Here is a 6000-nt window from a genome sequence, read left to right on the forward strand (position 1 = left end):
TGAACCTGGGAGGCGGAGGTTGCAGTGAGCCGAGATCGCGCCGCTGTACACCAGCCTGGGCGAGAGAGCGAGGCAACCTCTCCAAAAAATACTACTACTACTAATAAATTAATACATAAACGAATAAAAATGAAAGTAAAATAAAAAATAAAACTAAAAAGGACAAGGAAAAGGAAATAATTAAAAAGTGAGTTTCCGGGAAGAGAGGGAAGAAAAAAAAAAGGAAAGAAAAAAGACAACAGTCCCACAGTGACATAAACATATGCCTCTCGCCTTTCGAGGCGTCAGTGATGCTACGAATGATGCGTAATGTTTTTTTTTAACTTCCTTTTATGTTATTCTCGTTTATTGTTTGACACGAGCCTCGGAGGCCCTCCCTCCCTCCGTCCCACTCCCTCGTTGCCCAGACAACTTCAGGAGACAGGCCCTGGCTGGGCCAGATTGTTCTTCTCTTTGAGCAGTTGTTTCCCTGTCTTTCTTCGTGTCTTTAACCCGTGTGGACTCTTCTGCTCGGATTTCACAGATGGCAGCTCCACTTCCGGCCTTGTTGTTTAGTGGGGGCTTTCCTGATTCTCCCCGCATGTAGTGAAAGCAGAGAGATTCGCCTCTCCCACTCCCCCCCTCTCTTTCTTTGTTGCTTTCTTGCTTTTTCTTTCTGTCTCTTTCTATCTTTCTGTCATGCTTTCTTGCTGTCTTGTTTTCTTGCTTTCTTGCTTTGCCTTTCTTCCTGTCTGTCTTTCCTCTGTCTTCTTTTTTTCTTTCTTCTCTCGTCTTTCTTTCTCGCTGTTTTTCTCCCTCTCTCTCTCTTTCTTCTTTCTTTCTTTCTTTCTTTCTCTCTTTCTTTCCTTCTTTCTCTCTTTCTCTTTTTCTCTTTCTTTCTCTCTCTCTTTCTTTGTCTGTCTTCCTTCCTTCCTTCCTTCCTTCCTTCCTTCCTTCCTTCCTTCCTTCCTTTCTTTCTTCCTTTCTTCCTTTCTTTCCTTCATTTTCTCTCTCTCTCTCTCCCAGCCTCTGAAAGTGCTGGGATCACAGGCGTCAGCCACCGTGCCTGGCCTATTTGCTCATGTTATTTTATTTTTTATGTATTTATTTTCATCTATTCATTCATGTGTATAAATACAAATATTTTCTTTCTTTCTTTCTTTTTTTATGTATGTATGTATGTATGTATGTATGTATGTATTTATTTATTTATTTATTCATTTTTTTTTTTTTTTTTTTTTTTTTTTTTTGAGACGGAGTCTCGCTCTGTCGCTCAGGCTGAAGTGCAGTGGCCGGATCTCAACTCACTGCAAGCTCCGCCTCCCGGCTTCACGCCATTCTCCTGCCTCAGCCTCCCAAGTAGCTGGGACTACAGGCACCCGCCACCTCGCCCGGCTAGTTTGTTTTTTGGATTTTTCAGTAGAGACGGGGTTTCACCATGTTAGCCGGGATGGTCTCGATCAAGACAAATATTTTCATCTGTTTTGATGTATTTTTATATCTCATATTTAGCTAAAAATGCAAATATTTATGCTGTTATTTGTCTTTTCTTTCTTTCTCTCCTTTGTGTTTTTCTTCCCTTCTTTCTTTCTCTGTCTCCCTCTCTATGTTTTCCTCCCTCCCTCCCTCCCTCCCTCCCTGCCTCCCTCCCTTTCTCTCTTGTTCGTTTCTCTTCCGTGCTTTCTTTATTTCTTTTATTCCGTTTCTGTCCTTCTTTTCTGTTTCCTCTGTTTCTTTTTCCCTTCTTTCCTCATTCTTTCTCTCTGTTTCAGGTTTCTTTCCTTTCCATCTCTCCTGTAAAAATGTAACCTTTGAAAAGTGACGTTTCATCATCTTCATTTTCCACGTGGTCTCCCTTTTCTCTCCCTTTTCCTTCCTCCCTCTCTCCCTGCTCCCTTCCCTCCCTCCCTTCCTTTCACCATCTGTCTCTTCTCTCCATTCCCTCCCTCCCTCCCTGCCTCCCTCCCTCCCTCCCTCCGTCTCTGTCTGGATTCAGGAAGAGCCTACGGCAATCTGTGTCTCCCTGTGTCCTCAACGGCCCGCGACCGAGTCCTTGCTTGCTGTTTCTCCCTCCGAGATGCCTCTCCGAACATCCACACGCCGTGGGTTGTCTTCTGACTCTGTCGCGGTCGATGCAGAGACAGGCTTTGGGGACCGTTTCTGTGGGGTTGGGGTAGAGGGGCTGCGTTTTCGGCCTCGGGATAGCGTTTCTCGACTCACGGTTTCGGTTTCGCGGTCGGCGGGCCGGCCTGCCATCCGGATCTGTCTTGGTGACGTTCGCGACGGTTGTCGGACTCCATCTGGCGGCCGCTTTTATATCGTTCCCTTGGCTTCCGGAGCTGCGGTGGCAGCTGCCGAGGGAGGGGACCGTCCCCGCTGTGAGCTAGGCAGAGCTCCGGAAACACCGCGGTCGTCAGCCGGGCTGTCCCGGTCGCGCCAGAGCTCTGGCGCGTCGCTTGTGAGTCAGAGCTCGGGCGTGCAGGCTTATGTGGGGAGAGGTTGTCGCTGCGCTTTCGGGCCTGAGCCGGGTGTGGGGCTGCCGGGGTTGGTCGACCAGCACGCCGCAGCTCAGCTCCCGAGGCCTGACCCGCGACCCGCGGGGACCCACCGGGCTTGGGGCGGGAGGCTGGGGACACCCTTCCCGGCCCGGTCGCGGGCCCGCGCGCATCCTGGCCGTCTGAGGCAGCGGCCGAATTTTTTTTTCCCCAAGTCCCCGTGGGGAGCCGGGGACCGTCCTGCCTCGTCCCCCGGGTGCCGGGGAGCGGTCCCCGGGCCCGGCCGCCGTCCCTCTGCCGTGACCTTTTGTTTTCAAGTCCCCGTGGGGAGTCGGAGAGCGCTCCCTGAGCGCGCGTGCGGCCCGAGGGGTCACACTTGGCCGGCCTTCGGTCCCTCGTGTGTCCCGGTCGTACGAGAGGACGGCCGAAAACGCTTCCGAGTCTCGCTCTGGAGACACGGGCCGGCCCCTGCGTGGCACGGGTGGCCGGGAGGACGTCCCTGGCCCGGCGCTGCTCCGGCGTGTGTCCTGGGGTCGACCAGAGGGCCCTGGGTGCTCCGTGTCTGGCTGCGATGGTGGCGATTTTGGGGACAGATGTCCGTGTCGCGGGTTCCCTGGGCCGGCGGCGTGGTCGGTGGCTCGACCTCCTGTCCCCTGGGGAGGTATATCTTTCACTCCGAGCCGGCATTTTGGGCCACCGGGTTATTGCTGACACGCTGTCCTCTGGCGACTTGTCGCTGGAGAGGTCGGGCCTCTGGATGCGTGGTGGGCCTCTGGGCCTCCCGGTGACCCGGCTAGCCGGCCCTGCTCGTGCTGGAGCCGCCTGCTGGGGCCCGTGTGTGCCTGGTCTCTCGTGCGTCTGAGCGTCCCGACTCCCGGTGCCGCCTTGGGTCCGGGTCTCTGACCCACCCGGGGGCGGCGGGGAAGGCGGCGCGGGCTTACCCTGCCGCTGCGCGCTCCCTGCTGTGGGCACCTGGGGCGGCCGTGACAACCCCACTCCCGCTGGCTCCGTGCCGTGCGTGTCAGGCGTTCCTCGTCTCTGCCGGGTTGTCTGCCGCCCCTTCCCCGGAGCTGGGGGTGGTCAGGCTGATCTGCTCGCTGGCCTCCGGGGAGGCTGTGGCTGACTGACCGACCGACCCCGCTCCGGGGTTGCTTTCCCTGATTGATGTGGTGATGTCGTGCTCTCCCGGGCCGGGACCGAGCCGCGGCGGGCGAGGGGCGGCCATTCATGGTGAATGGGACCCGTTCTTCTCGTCCCGCCCGCGGGGGCCCCCTGTCTCTCGTCCCCGCCTGTGAGCGGTGCGTTGGGAGGCACTGGGGTGCGGAACCCGGCCTGACCTTGCTGTCCCGCCCCCGCCGTCTGCCTCGTGGCGTTCGGCGGGGGTCGGCGGGGTCCTCTGACGCAGCAGGCACCCCTCGCTTTCGCCTCTTGTGGTTGTCGCCTCGCGGGCCGCCCCCCTCCGCGGCGGTGGGGGTGCTGTCCCGCCGGCCCGTCGTGCTGCCCTCTCGGGCGTTGCACGAGCGCTGGCTCTGCCTGGGTCTTTTGCGGTGCTCCTGGAGCGCTCCGGGTTGTCCCTCAGGTGCCCGAGGCCGAGCGGTGGTGTGTCGCTCCCACCCCCAGCGCCCCCTCCTCCGGTCGCCGCCACGGTGCTGGCGCGTTGGGTCCTGAGGGAGTTCGTTGGGTGTGGGCCGAGGCGGTCGAGTGAGACGCGCCCCTCCCCCACGCGGGGAAGGGCGCCGCCTGGTCCGGCGAGCGCACGTCCCGTGCCTCCCCTCTGGCGGGTGAGCGCGGGCCGTGTGAGCGGTCGCGGTGGGCTCGGGCCGGCCACGCGTGCGCCGGCCGGCCGCCGAGGGGCTGCCGTTCTGCCTCCGACCGGTCGTGCGTGGGTTCACTGGAGGTGCTTTACCTCGCAGAAAGGAGGTGGGTGGACGGCGGGGGGGGCCTTTGGGGGCTGTGCGCACGCGCGCCAGCCGGGCCCCTGCCCTGACCGTGAACGCTCAAGGTTGCCGCGGGTTTCTTCTCCTCGCGCCACACGCCCCCTCCCTTCCCCAGGTGTCCCCGAGCGCCTCTGTGGGCCCGACGAGGGGCGACTGGCGGGTGGGGAGTGTGACCCACCCTCGGTGAGAAAGCCTTCTCTAGCGATCCGAGAGGCGTGCCTTGGGGTACCGGATCCCCCGGCCTGCCGCCTCTCTCTGCGTTGTGGTAGCGCTGCCGTAGCGACTCGCTTGCAGAGAGCCCTCCCCCGCTGCTCCCCCCTCGACGGGATGAGGCTGGGGAAACGGTGAGGGTTCCGCCGGACCCCGCGGTGGGGGCCGAGCGTGCGGCTCGTCGTCTACTGTGGCCCGCGCCTCCCCCTTCCGTGTTGGGGGAGGATCCCGCTGGGCCGGGCCCGACGTCCTAGCGGATTGGGAAGGCTGCCGCGAGCGGCGGGTGCGCGTGGCACTCCGTCCGGCGCGGGACGCCGCTGTGAGCCGGCTCTCCGCCCGCTCCCGTGCCGAGCCGCGACCGGTGCCGGTGACCGCGTTCGCGTGGCGCGGGGTTGGGCCGCCTGGCTCTTGGGGAGCGAGCCGTCCCCACGGGGGGTGCGCCGGTCTCCCGGAGCGGGACCGGGTCCGGGACGGACGAGAAACGAGCGATATGTGGCCCCTGGTGTTGGGCTTGTGGCTGAGGTTGCTTCGGGGCCCCCGGTGGCAGGACCCGGGGCTCGTGAGGGGGGTTGCTCGGTGGGTTGCCCAAGGGCCGTTCGGCGTCCCAGGCGGGGCGCCGCGGGACCGCCCTCGTGTCTGTGGCGGTGGGATCCCGTGGCCGTGTTTTCCTGGTGGCCCGGCTGTGCCTGAGGTTTTCTGCCCGAGTAGCCCTCCGCGGGTTCCCCGTGCCCTCGTCCCCGTGGCCCCCTGGCTCCTTGCCTGCCTTGTGCCCCTTTTCCCCGCCCGCCGCCTGCCGATCTTCTCTTCCCCGAGCGGCTCATCGGCTTCTACGCTGTTGGCCGCCCCGTCTGGGCCCGAACCCGGCTCCGCCTTCTGGGGGCGTCGCCGCCGGCCACGCTGGTTGGCCCGGTGTCCGCGTCCCCATGGCGCGCGCCTTCGGGACCGGGTCGGCGGCGCCCCGCGTGGGGCCCGGTGGGCGCCCGGAGGGTTTGGGTCGGCCTTTCCGGCGTGTTGCGGGGGAGAGCGGGTTCCGGGGGCTCTGGCCGCGTGCGACTGGGTGTGGCGGTGGGGGAGCCGCGGGGATCGCCGAAGGCCTGGTCGGCCGCTCCAGGTGCCACGTGGGGCCGTCTTCGTGCTCGGAGGCTGCTGGCGGTGAGATCCCCGCGTGCGTCCTGGTGGCGGTCGGCTGCGCCAGAGGTGTCCCTCGGCGCCCCCCACCCCGCTCGGCCGCCTGCCTCGCCCGGCGTCTCGTCTTCTCCCGGCCGGCTCTTCCGCATCGGGTCGGCGCGCGCCCCCGCCCCGGGTGCGCCTCGCTTCCCAGGCCTGCCGCGGCCCTCCCCCGAGGCGTGTGTCTCGGGCGTTGTCGGCGTCGCGGGGGA

The sequence above is a fragment of the Chlorocebus sabaeus genome, chromosome 19 (assembly GCF_047675955.1).
Source record: "Chlorocebus sabaeus isolate Y175 chromosome 19, mChlSab1.0.hap1, whole genome shotgun sequence".
Taxonomy (NCBI): domain Eukaryota; kingdom Metazoa; phylum Chordata; class Mammalia; order Primates; family Cercopithecidae; genus Chlorocebus; species Chlorocebus sabaeus.